At 32.2% G+C, this 14,719-nt stretch overlaps 1 pseudogene; it reads right to left on the reverse strand.

The window, feature by feature from the left end:
* Positions 1-8,180, reverse strand: part of LOC141540816 (CCR4-NOT transcription complex subunit 10-like) — a 108,185-nt pseudogene extending 100,005 nt beyond the window's left edge.
* Positions 8,181-14,719: the final 6,539 nt, after the last annotated feature.

Here is a 14,719-nt window from a genome sequence, read left to right on the forward strand (position 1 = left end):
GGTCTTCATCATTTATGGATTCTGGGTACCATAAGCTCGAGAAATAGGAGTTATAGTTAGAATTGCTATTCCAGAGGATAGAGAAAATATTAGATGACTATAGAAATAAAGAATTTTGATTGGATAACAGTCATATTAGGGAAATCTTATGATTTAGGGGTTCCAAGGCAAAAAAAGTCTTACTTTGTGTTGAATTTCGCAATCACTTGTCCATCAAGAACAGTTTGGCAAATAGTAATATTTTACTTTTTGTAGGAAAGGTATGCCAGAGAGGGAAATTACCTTTGACTGATTCTCTTACTTTGATAAAAATAAAATATCCAAGAAACATAATCTAAATTAGCCCTGATTTATCAGGTCCGATTTCCACTGACTTTTGAAAGTTTCTACAAATCAACTGCATGAACATTAAATAAAGATTATCCTCATTAAGGATATTCAAACTAATATATACCAGATTCTTATGGTAACTCTCAGAGAAAGAGTCTATAAATATTTTGAGTGATGATGAGATCATTGGAATAAATTATGGTCTTCCAGGTAAAAGAGCCAAATGAAGATATAATTTATTTGGATGTGGAAGTTCTGATATATTAAGAAATTGCTTATTGAATTTCATAGTCTTTCCTCATCAATGATTTTGTTTTTGTTTTTTCCTCCAATGTTATTCTTGATCCCACCTGCTTTTATAGTGGAAACCATTTGTTTTCATACACTTTCTGGCTGCTTGCCTGACTTCTGATGGGTGGTAGGGAATGCCTAAGACTGTAATCATTTAACACTACATCAACAGATTTGTCAGGAATATTCTGGTAAATGTATAACAATTGGCACTCCCCTTGCCTACTCCTCAAAAGTATGTATGGCACTTTTTAAAATTGTGTCTGTATCATGTTTTCCTATCACATTCTTACATCTAGATAATCAACACAGCAATAAATTCAGTCCTGATTTATAGCATTTGCTGATTTCTCAGCTATAAATACTTATACTGAAAATTTAATATTAGGTTTATGAGAGCTGCTTTTAGCTGACTTCAGCCAACATATCCCATAATGCAATGAAGTTTCTACAAGTCTCCTCCTTAGATTTTTTTCTTTTATACCATTTGGCCAACATTTTTCATTTCCCTCTTTCTCTTTCCTTACACCCTTCTTTTCTCCAAGGCAATTATATATCATTTATTCTTCTCTTTTCCCTCCATATAACCATTCTTTATCTTTATTCTATTCTTCTTCCTCTTCCCTTTTTCTTTTTCTGTTTTCTTTTTGTGTTTTTGTTTCATACTTTGTAAGTCAAATCTTACTTTTGAAGAAATATTGGACAAAGTCATTTGATTCAAAGCATATCTTTGTAGGACCAAATACATTAGCAGGATTCAAGTGCATCTAATGCAATCTTTGCCAATGGTTCTTAAGCTGTGTTCTACAAGCTAGGATTTCATGAGACTACCCTCATGATTTCAGGAACTAAATGATTGTGGGGGTCAACACTAAATAAACTATCTGATCTATAGCAGTTTGTCCCATAATTCAGGACTTCAGAATGAAAAGTGAATGAAAAATGAATCATTTCATACACATGCATATACACACACACATACACACACACTATGTACCATATTGAAATCAAACATGATTGATCGATGACTCCAAGAGCAAGGTAAATCTATAGTTTTATAAGCTCAAAGTCACTATCTAATTACACAAACACTATTCGTCATTATTCGTCATTATTCTAAGATCTACGTTCCTCTGAATTATAGCACTCAGGTCAATTTAGACTATATATCTTGGATAGTTTGTTTTCATGACAATAAGAGAATCAGTCAAAAATGCAATCTAGAAAAGGCATACCTTTTCTACAAAAGAGAAAAAAAAACTCTTCTGAGAAGACAGGTTGTTGCTATATTCAACACAAAGCAAGACACTTTTTGCCCTAAGTATATATTTCTGAGCATTTCACTGTGATGCATTTTCATTTATTGTGAATATAATCATAGATACTGCCAATTGGCTTGGGGGAGTCCCAAAAACTCAGATGTATTCCTTCTAGATCCCCTGGTATTTTTTGTTTGTTTGTTTTATTTTGTTTTGTTTTGTTTTGTTTTTTTTTTACTTTGAAACCTGTGTCCACTTCAAGGTCTCTGCACTAATCCTCATGCTTTGGATCTATTTCCCCACACAAATCAAAGACCTGCAGAAGTGTTTTGATCCTTTATGTTCTAGAAAAAGAATACCTTTCTGCCTGCTACTGGAGAGGTGCCCTCTGGAAACTCCTGGCTCTTTGTAGATTCATTAAATTTTAACTACAGAGCTCACTTCCATTGCCAGATATCCTCCTTCATCCAACCAAGTTTTTTCGTTACCCTAATACTAAGTTAAGTAACAAAAGAGTTTCAGAACATCAAATCAACGATTCTTTTCTGATCACACTTATCACCTATTCATTTTAAGTGCTACTCAGAAACTGTTCTTAAGTCCAGGGGAAGCATGAAAATTTCTTTAAAACACTGCTACTTTGGTGTCAACCATATTTAATTAATTAATTTAATATTTAGCTTAGATCTCTATTTTTATAATTATTTTGCATTTGATCATCTGCATTGATATTGTATTCTTAATAACTGCTTGACAATGGAGAATATTTCTACCTCAGTGTCCCCAAAGTCAATCCATTTCTTTTTTTGGTTTTGTTTTAATTTAGATGATCAGTTTCACAAATTTCAGGGAACTTCTAATGTGGAAAATTCTAAACAAATCCATAACTAGCCTATAAGTTATAGTTTTAGAAAATTGCCTTAGAGCAATGAGAAATTAACTGATGTGTTCCTGGTTACAAAATAAATATGTGTAATCAATCAATCAGCCAATAAATATTTATGAAATATCTATTATAAGCCAGACACTATGTTAGGAATGGGAGATAAAAACAAAAATGAAAATATTTCATCTCAAGGAGCTTAAATTTCATGGGGGGAAGAAATACCTAATTATATGCAAAATATATTAATGTAGTGGTGGTCTGCTGCATCGGTGATCAGGGTTGCTAAAGTATACCTATTAGATTCTCATTTACCCTACAAGTGACTCATTGCTTACATGTGTTTCCATTTGTAACATTTCTACCCAATATCAAAGAATTTCCTATATTTTTGTCCATAAGCTCCAAGCAATCAAAACATTTCAGTATTGGTTCATTCTTTCTTCTCTGGATTTCCCTTCAATCTCCCAGTTGATTCTTTCCTACATTCTATATAAGTAAAGCAAGACTAGCAAATATTAGTGGTTAACATTGTTTAGTAAAACAATATAAACATTTAAAACAAACAGTTATTTGCTAACTTTCTTCATGTTTATCCCATGTAGGTATCCCAGGAGAAAAAGAAGTATAAGACTAATTTCCTGGCATCGAGTAGGTATATGAGAGAAAGATGTTTTGGCAATCTGGCATCTATACCAACACTCCCCATCTTAAACATCATTAAATTAAATAATCATCTTAAACATCATTAAATTAAATAATCATCTTAAACAGCCTCATTCCTAGTGTTCTCATGCTGCTTCTTTTGTATCTAGGCTTCCTCTCTCCTAGCTCCACAGGGCTTTTTGTATTTTTTAGCTTCCAATTCATTAGAAGCTGGGTTCACCTTAGACAATGACTTTCAAATGGACAGTCTTTTAAAAGTCAAGTGGTGGGTATGGTATATCATTGTTATTTCTATGATGCCATTTAATGATCATATTTCATAAAGATCTCACATGGCATGACAACATGCTTAAAGTTTAATGCATTATAATTAGCCCTTTTTACTGATTAGATTATGGTATACCATAACAGAAATAATATAATACAAAAAACATCATAACAACTCTGGGAAGTGGAAAGTACCAATATTATATCTAATTTACAGATTTGGACACTGAGCCTTAGAGAGATTAGCTTAGTTGTCCGTTTAGAGCACAAATTTGAATCTTTTAAATCCAAGTCCAATGTTCTTTCTCCCATTATACCACAGAAAATATTCTATGAATTATTTGGTTTAAATTTACCAGTTAGGATATTACTTAACCCAATATAATTCAAGTCACTAGCTCAGTTATGCCACTGGGAACGTTCAGCACAATCCCATAATAGTGTGCGTCTCTTAATTGGATGACAGTCTTGATCTGAAGTATGAATCTCTCATCTCAGCAACTAAGTTCATAGTCCAACAGTTTTTGGAATGAGGCACACAATTTTGACAAATGGGTAACCCTTCTTTTAGTAGCTGACTTTGAAGAAAATATGCTATTAACATCAATGAGTGATGATGAACTTGTTCAGTTATAATGAATATTTTTTCATCCTCCTCCTATATTCAAGACTTATTTGCACATTTTAATCACCAAATGAGAGTCAGAGATACACCTCGTAGACCCAATTTCATTTTTACTTCTAAAAATGTATAGATTTCAGGATTTTCAGATATCAGTGTAATCAATAGAACTTCATAACTATCTCTTGTCAAATAAATTGAAAACTCAGTTTCATTAATGTAAGATTATTGCTGGCAAGCATTTACCCAATGTTTATTATGAAAGTGGTCCTTTTCTGTGGAAACCCATTCTTCTTTGCTTTAAAATCTATCATTATGGCAAAAACCAAAGATATATAATTCTAAGGGAATATAATTTAGACTTTAGTCTTTGAAATAATGTGTGGATAAATATGATTTCTTGTGGATCTCTTTGGATACAATTTGTCATGGTTTCTTCACACAACTGAAGAGGGTGTTTTTCTTTCTTTGAAGGTATTAAAAGTTACTGATCAATTGACAAAAATGTCCCACTACAATTAGCAATTCTATAAGGCACTACTACATATCATCTAATTAATTACAGCCTTTGATATTACTTTTGACCTAAAGTTAAGGGCACTTTTACAATTTGAGAAGTGTTGATTTTTATCTTTTCAAACTGTCTTTTCACATGTTATGTGTATGTGTGGTATGTGTGTTTAAGTGTGTGTATGTATGTATCTACATATCTTTCTTAATTGTAGTTTGGGAAGGCAGAGAGGTTGAAAGGGGGAAAATGAATAAAGTAAATAAGATGCATGGCAGAGAACCAAAGAAAAATTTACAAGAAAGTAAAGAAAAAAAATGTACAATCATGAATATAATTTCTTATATATATATATATATATATATATATATATACATATATATGTGTGTGTGTGTATATATATATATATATATATATATATATATATATTCTTGATCTAGTAATTTGTTGTTACATATTTTTAATCCTCCCTAATGTTCTGCTGAGCATATGACATTATTGTCTTTTGTTTTGCTTTATTTTGTATTATTTTCCTATTTTTCTTTTTTTTAACTGTTTTTTTTTTCAAATAAAATAAATTAAAAAGAAAAGATCTGAGGGAATGGAATAATGCATTTTAAAAAGCAATAAAACTCAGGACACAACCTAGGGTAACCTGTCCTGCAAACCTGAGCTTAACGATATGTGGACATTCAGTAATAATAAAAAGGCACCTGAAACATTCTTAAAAATAATAAAGTCTTTTCTTTTAAAATTTCTTATTTTAAAATGTTCCCCAATTTTCTCCTCTTCCCACTTCTCCCATCCACTAAGACAAGTAAAATTACATCAGTTATCATAAATGTGAAATCATGCAAAACATATTTATACATTCACCATATCACAAAAAGGGGTAAATATATAAAAAACAGGAAAATTGTACTTCAGTTTTGTCTTAGAGTTCATCAGTTCTCTTCCTGGAGGCGATTAGCATTTTTTCATTATGAATTATTTACAATTGTTTTGGATTATTGTAGTGATCAGAATAGTCAAGTCTTTCACATTTCATCATCATTACAATATCAATGATCTCTTGTTTCTTCTCACTTTACTATGTATTATCACGTGTTTTTTTTTTTCCTGCTGAAACCACTCTTCTCATCATTTCTTATGGGAAAATAATACTTAATTGTAATCATATGCCACAATTTGTTCAGTCATTTTCCAAGTGATGGGCATCCCCTCAATTTCCAATTCCTTGCCACTACAAAAAAGAGCACTATAAATGTTTTACTACATTTAAGTCTATTTTTTTCTCTTTGATCCATTGGGCTATAGACTTAGTAGTATTATTACTAGGTCAAAAATTATGCACAAGTTTATAGCTTTTGGAAAATCATTCCACAGAAGAGTTAGGTGAGTTTACAACTCTACCAAGAGTTCATTAGCATGGCTCTTCTTGCTCATCCTTCTAGCATTTGTCATTTGTGATACCTCAGAGTTACATTATTTTATATTTATTTTTCTAATCAATAACAATTTGTAGCATTTATTTCTATAATAGTTAGCTTTGATTTCTTCTTTTGAAAACTGTCCATTTTCTAAAGTTCCTTTTAGCAAATATTGTTTTCCTGATGATCTTTTTTAATTAGGTAAATTTTTACTTTTTCTTTTTCTGAGATTATCATTGTCTTTTTTTTTTTTAACCTTAGGTGAATCACAATAGATTCTGTTTTAGCCCTTTATTTGAGCTCTTTGTATGTCTCTTGTAAATAACATACTGTTGAATTCTGGTTTCTATTCCATTCTGCTTTCTACTTTCATTTTAGGAGTGAGTTTATCTAATTTACACTCACATTTATGATTTCTAACTAGAATTTCCATCCATTCTGGTTTTTTTTTCTGTTTATCCTTCTTTCTTTTTTTAACTTGTCACTCAAAAGTCTGTTTTGTTTCTAATTGCCTATCTTAACTGGCCTTTCCTTTTATCTCTCCCCCATATCATCTATCTCTTTTTTTCCCTCTTATTTCCCTTTTGGGTAAAATAGATTCCTATTTGGAATCTGGGTATTGGAATATATTCTTTCCTTTTTGAACCAGTCCCTATGAAAATGAGTTTCAGATGTTGCCAGTTATCTTTCTTCCCTTTCCATTTTTCTTCCCACTATAAAAACTCTTCTTTGCAAACCTCTTTGAGATTAGAAAATGTTCCATATTCTGCCTCTCCCTTTCCCCTTATTCCAATGCATTCAGTTTTTATCACTCCTTTGTTTTTGATTTTTGGAGCTGATCACATAATTAACGTACATTCATGTTCTTTGTGTTCATTTAGTTATGTATGACTATAATCTTATTTGGGGTTTTCTTGGCAAAGATCTTTGTCTAGTTTACCACTTCTTGCTCCAACTCATTTTAAAAGTGAATAAACTGAAGCAAACAGGTTTAAGTGACTTACACAGGATAAAACAGATAATAAGTGTCTGAGGCCAGATTTGAACTCAGGAAGATGAGTTTTCTTCAATGTAGGCCTGGTGATTTATCCACCAAGGCAACTAGCTGCATTGAAAAATTAAAATTACTTTACTAGTAATGATAAAGTTCTTAGAAGTTAAATGTATCATCTTCCTATATAGCAATGTAAAAAGTTTAACTTTATTGTGTTTCTTATGATTACATTTTCATGTTTACATATTTACGTTTCACTTATCACTTGTGTTTGAATGTAAAATTTTCTATTCAGTTTTGGTCTTTTCATCAGGAATACTTGAAAATGCTCTATTTCATTAAATAGTCATTTTATCCCCTGATATATTATACTTTTTAGCTTAGTAGGGGTGTTGAAATAACTGAATGAAGACACTATCATGGAAATACAGCCTTAAACTATGTTTTACTTGAGATTTTATAATAACAAGTAAAGCTATAGCTTTGCAGGTGTTTATCCCCTCCTGTTTTCCACCACCTCTTATTAATTAGCATTTAACTACCTCTATTAAAGGCAATTTATTCCTTTATTTCTGGGTTAGATTTCTAATGTAAACCTTGACTCCTCCAAACAGGCTTTTCCTTTCTGTCTGTGCTCTTTTTCACTCAGGAAGAGTACTCCTTCCCTGTAGCCATAACTGCTAATCATTCTCTTGATGCTGAAACTATGACTAGCCCCCTTGTTTCCCTGCAGCCATAAGTGCTAGCAATACTCTTTGTCTTGAAACTATGACAGGAACCCTTCCTCCCTTGTTTATTACCATAAGTGCTCCTTACTGCCCCAGTTCTGTGTCCCAGAATATTTCTGGACTCAAAGCTCCGGAACCTGTTTCTGCCACCACTCTCATGGTTGCCTGGATAGCTTGCGAGTGGCACTTCAACTGTGTGCATGCCTTTTGGGTTGCCTCCAAGGCCTGCTATTGGTTCTTTTGCAGATTTACACTGAGCCTGTGTCCCAGCCCAGTGTTACATATCTCTCCTGAAGATCTCCTAAGAGGTCTTAAGTTTGTTCTGCCACTCTAAAATTTGATTTGAGGAATCATTTTAAAGTTGTTTGGAAGGAAATGTTGGGATAGTTCAGCTAGGTTTGTTCCTATATTCTACCATCTTATTTCTGCACTCTGGTAAATGTTCTTTTTAAATACAGATGCATCCCAATTTCTTCTTTCTTTTATACATTTCTTTTCCCATAGGATTTAGTAGTGTATTGTGCTTACACACAAACACACACACAAAATCACTAATAATAGCTAAAAATTTAATCTCCTACCTGCTTTTCAGAAGTGGAGGAATATAGTGGTATAATTATATATATATATATATATATATATATATATATATATATATATATATATATATATATATATATATATACACAAATTTAATTGATATTGCATGGATTTATTGAGGTTTTTCCTGTTGTAAAATAAAAAGTTTACATAGTTCGCCAGTAGGAAAGGGGGAAGATTGATGGTACAAATTCTATATCTACATCTATCTTTTTATCCATCCACATGCAAACTTTTTTTAAAAAAATGATTATAATAATATTTTTGTATTTATTTTTTATGTTTTCTATGTATTTTATCTATGAGCCTGAAATGAGACAAATCACAGTTCATTAATGCCTATTTATCCTGTGCCAGTGTTGTCTGTATACCTTACATGAGGTATCCACTCATTCTGCCTATGGCTAAACTGTATTTCTCTTAGCATTATTAGGAGAAAAATGGTTCTTCAGCTTGTAACTCTCACTCTCAATCTAGTAATCAATCCATCATTTCTTCTTATACATTTACCTAGTATCATCTCTTACTTTTTCTCTTTGGATTTCCTTATGTATGATATATTTTAGTATACTTTCATTCACTATGTAACTCTTCCCTGCCCTCTATATTCAGTCTTTCGAGTCTATTTTCTTCCATGCTTTCTACCATAAAGCAACATCAATAAAATGTTAATATTAAAAAGAGGCCCTTTTACTTTAATGAAAAGTTTAATATTATTAAAGAAGTTTTACAATTTCCTGGAGCTGGCTCTCTTTCCCTTCCCTATTCAGTCCTGAATCCCACTCGTTGTCTGGTTGTACTGTCTGTTCCAGATATGCTTATAGAATCACAGAAAGTGAGAACTGATAGGTACCTCAGTGGCCTTCTAGTTTAACTTGTATAACAAAAGATATGAGAGTTGCCAACCACTGAAACCATTTTGGAAAGCAGTTTGTCATGATGCAAATAAACTGACTGGAATAACCTTACTTTTTGACCTAGATTCCACTACTAGGCATATGCCCAAATGAGGTAATTGATAAAAAGAAAGTCCTCACACCCACTATATAATATAACATACTTGACAAGTAGTTATCAAATTTTGCTTGAAAACTTTTACAGAAGACCAATCCACCATCTCTGAGATTTCTCATCCCTCTTTTGGACAGCTCTATTTGTTAGTAAGTTGCCTTTATTGTGGTTTTCCTCTTGACATCAATTTGATTCTATCACTTTTCAATTTCCATTCATTGTTTTTGATTGTGCTTCATAAGGTCCAACAAAATATCTATAGTCTTTGTTCCACATATTGAAAGCCTCCATTTAAGAAAATATCTTATTTCCCCATTTAATCTTCCCTTTTTTCAGATGGGCATTTTCAGATTTATCAATAGATCCACATATAACATAGTTTAGGTCCTTTAATCACCTGCTTTATGGTTTATAAAGGTCCTACTTCAATTATAGTGTCTAGATCAGAACATTATTCTCAGAATGAAGTTTAATAAAACCAGGACACATTGAGGATATTGATTCCTTATTCCTGGAAGCTATTTTTTCTTTTAATGAAGTCCACCATTTAATGTGTATTTGATATTCCTAAGGCTCTATACCCTGGAGGATAGTATACGGATAGTATATACTAACTATCAAAGAGTGACATGGATTGCAATATTACAGATGTTCATAGGCTAGAATGACCAGTGAAATTACAGATTGTAATATTATCATGGTTCAGAGGTTGAAGACATCATTGTATTCTGGCATGGTTGGAGAAAGCTTCATCAGGGAGATAAGGATAGTCTTAGAGTATGAGTTGGACTTAGGAAAAAAACAAAACAAACAAACAAAAAAAAACATCCAAAATTACATATAGAGGTAGCAAAATAAAAAGAGAGGAAAGAATGTACAAAGAATCTTGGGATTCAGTGATTAGGTCAGTTTGGATGAAGTGGAAGATTCTATGTCAAATAGTGGAAGAATTTGCTAAGTGAAAGCCACTTTATGGAGAGCCTTGAATTCTATGATAAAAAATTAGAACTTTGTTCAATAAATATATAGCAGCAATGCTGTCTGGGCCATATATCTGGTTAAACTGTAAAAGGAATAGGTTGGATTAGATGGTTTTGGGGGCCCTTCCAATTTAAATATAGAATCCTGTAATATCATAAGAAGGAATAATGTGCAGAAAGGAGACATAAATATAAGTAGGGTGGATTTGGTATTGGTAATGGAAGGAAAAGATAGCTTACTTCTAATGAGTAGTATACATTCTATTCCCACTCTGAATTAATAAAAGTAATTTTTGGCAATGTTTTTGTCAATTTATATTAATTAGTAGGTTATATTCTCATTTGATTTTGACATTGAAGGCACAATTGCATGGATCCTTAAAGCTCCTATGTCATGTTATCATATAAATACTGTAATATTCTCTAATTGATGGATATCTTCAATTGTCATTTCAATTGTGTATTTTTGGATATGGAGGTAGATAGGGAAAGAAAGGATTGGAAGGTAATCAGATGGTTTGATTAGCCTTTGAAGACTATGAATGCCAGACCACTTCTACATGGCTTCAAAAAATTTTTGTTTTGATAGATAATCCGTCTAAAGACAATTAGGCAATTCAATAAGTGTGAATTAAGAGCATAACAGAGTAATACAAATCATTAATATTAAAATAAATGTACATCAAAACAACATAAGATTTTATCCAGAAAATTGATAAAATAAGAAAAGATGGGGATATTTGATTTTGGAAGGGTTATGAGAATATAGGCATATAAATCATTGTTGATGGGGTTGGGGATCAGTGCATACATTTTCAAAAGCAATTTAAAATTAAGCAAATAAGAAAAAATAAACAAATCTTTTGGCACAGAGATTCTACTACCAGGCATGCACCAAAAGAAAGTTACTAAAATAATTATAGCAGCACTTAAGAATGAGAAACAAAGTAGATGCCTATCAATCAGAGAGTAGTTAAACAAATTATAATATGTGGATATAATGAGATATTGCAAAACTATGAATGTGATGAATGAAAAGCATAGAAAGGATTAAATAACTTAATGCAAAATTAAGCAGACCCAAGAATATAATGTACCTGATGATGGTAAAATGACCATGGAAAGTATAAAAATAATAAAACAACCCAAAGCAAATGATGCAAAATTACAAAGGATAAGTATTTCCCCAAAGAAGAGTTATGAGAAAATAACCCCACTTAACTTCCCTGTAGAGGAGTGAAGTACTTGAATGTGAAACATTACCTATATTTTCAAAATCTCTTAATACATCATTGTATAGTTTTTTTTTTCTATATCTCCCCCCTCTTTTCTCTTTAAAAAAATGTTACATAAAATGGTTCCTTGGTATGGGGAAGGGTGTTGAAAGAAATTTCGATCAGATAAAAACAAACTATATCAGTGTTAAGAAATCTCTATTATGTGGGAAGCATTGTGTAAAGTGCCAATGACAAAAATGAAAATACTATTGCTCTCAACAAATTTAAATTCTAGACTTAAAAGTCAACTAAAGCAATAATCTCCATGAAAATACTACATCTTGTTGTCAGCTCTAGTAATATGACCAGATTGAGAGTCAGAGAGAGCTGAGATAACTATGGACTGCAACCCTTCCCAATTCCTGAGTGACAATATTCATGTCAACTAACTGTATGAGAAGGTAATACTGGAAGAAATATTTTGCATTCAACTGTGTGACAAAATCAAAAGTTGAGATATGAGAAACTGCCAAATAAATGGGAAGAGACATAATAATGGTTATTAACTCCTAATTTGAATGCCTTTTCAACAGTGGAATCAAAATGCATATTTAGTAGCTTGAGGACAGACTTTCTCCCTTAATGAGGATATTATTCCATTAATCTTTATTTTGATGCTTGCTCCTATGAGATTACAAAAATGTAGCTAACCTAGAATTGATGCATTTGTAGTTGTTACAAAATGCTTACCTGTTGAAGAGAGTCTACAATTTTAATCATTTGTTCTCCTTTGTCATCTGCTGACTGGAATTCAGTTTGAGTATTTGGACTTCTCTTTGCATCTCTCAATGATTGCACCCATAGATATAGAATGCCACATAATATTTCCAAAACACTACCTAACAATTTCTGTATCCAGGGCAATTGGCACAAAATATGTACTCAATTCAATGTTATTAGTGAAAAGGTGGAAGAATCTAATATACTGTGGGGGAAGTGAATTTAGGGAAGTGGAGAACAAGGAAGCATTAAACTGTGGAGGCCACAAAATAATTATTCCTAATTACATACTAAACTTAATAATTTCAATGCTGTTAAAGGATTGGAAGTGTAGTCGCTTCCCCTCTGAGTTTCAGTGCCCTAAGGAAAATCCTTGGTTAACCTACATTAGTTATTATTTTTTTCCTATTCTTAGGGCTTTTGGCAGCAAGAATGCAACAACTATTTAAATTATGCCCTACTATTAGAATTTAATGTGAGAATGACCAATTCCAGGCAAGCTTTATTTACAAAGATTGCTGTTTATCCTTCATTTTCAAAAGAGAGCCATATCATCAGGGAAGTGATGCCATGATGGCTCTGGAGGGGAAAGTGATGCAGGTGACCTTGCACAGCCCTCCCTAAGTTAAAATTCACTTATACATTAGGGGATCACCTCCCTGATGTCATGGTTCTCTTTAAGAACTGTGGCACATATTAAGTGCCTAATAAATTGCTTGTTTACCTGCAACTACTACATGAAGGACTAAAACGTTCAAGTTTAGAAACTTATATTGATACAACAGAAATTTAGAATTTAAAAGCAAATAGAGTTTTCTTTTCCAGTCAATGTCCAATTTGATTGTTATCTACAGAAAAGTAATTTTCTTGCCTCAGTTTTCATTGTCATTTGATCTGAGTGGCCTAATACATAGACCACTGTAATTAAAATGAGGAAGACCTGGTTACAATGGAAATATTGAATTCATTGGTGGATCCTAAAGTCATTTCTACCTTAAATGTATATGATGATGAAGAATATTTTGTGTGCAGTTAAACAATATTTTCTTAAATTTACAGGTTCTTTTTCTCAGATAGTGAGTTTAAGCTTTTAAAATTTTGGTATGTGTCAGGACTTTATAACCCCCCCTGTACTTGCTACACAATCTTGAGAGCACCACCTTATACTGAGTAAGGAAAAACATTAAAAAAAAAAAAAAAACTAACTGAGCTATAGAATTAAAAAAAAATCAGTGAGTTGCCTCAAGAGATAATCAACTCGCTGACATTGGAAGCCTTTGAACAAAGCTTTTTTAGCAGTTGTTGGACAATACTAAAGAGATTTTCATTTTGGTAGGGTTCCACCAGATGGCTGCTTAGCTGTCTTTCTATCCATTTTCTACTGTTGGACTCCATTTCTAAGAAATGGCAGTCTTACTAGAATTAGTGGGGAGAATAGGATGAGAAGACCTCAAATGATAGGAAACATAAAAAAACCCTACTTTTTAAGTATCATAAGTGTGAGTCCTAAGGGTGTAGGTACATTCTACACCTTGTCTATAATATCAGACTTTTTTCAATATTTTGGTTAACTTTGCTAAAATTTCCCCTTTTTTATTTAAAAAATTTAAGGGATACCTCCCTTATGAAAAAGTAAGTTTGAAGGGAAGGATATAATGGAAAATACAGATGATACATAATTAGATTTAAAGAAATTAATATAGATAATAAAATGAGTTCTTGTCATGTTATGACATTAATTCTCCTGTTGATCACCTGGAAAAGCCTCACAGGCACAGCACAATTAGCAAATTATGGGCCTTGTATCTCACAGGAGAAAATTATTGGGAATGATACATGTAAGCTTCGAAATTTTACACCTCTTATTCAAGCTTTAGACAACCTTTCCTCACTTATTCTGTTCCTATCCATCCTTTAAGACCCTACTAAAATTCAACCTAGTTTAATAAGCATTTATTAAGGATTTTCTGGGTGCATGATATTTAAATTCATGAAGTCTATGAGATAGAAATAATTTCTTTTTCTAAATTCCTATAGTAATTTTGTTTGGGCTACATATTTAGTAGTTGGCACAACAGTCTTATCTTTCTTGTAACATTTCTGGGAACTCTGACTCTTGCTATTTTACCCCAGGTTAACATGGTTGTTTTGGG

The sequence above is a fragment of the Sminthopsis crassicaudata genome, chromosome 4 (genome assembly GCF_048593235.1).
Source record: "Sminthopsis crassicaudata isolate SCR6 chromosome 4, ASM4859323v1, whole genome shotgun sequence".
In the NCBI taxonomy this organism is placed as follows: domain Eukaryota; kingdom Metazoa; phylum Chordata; class Mammalia; order Dasyuromorphia; family Dasyuridae; genus Sminthopsis; species Sminthopsis crassicaudata.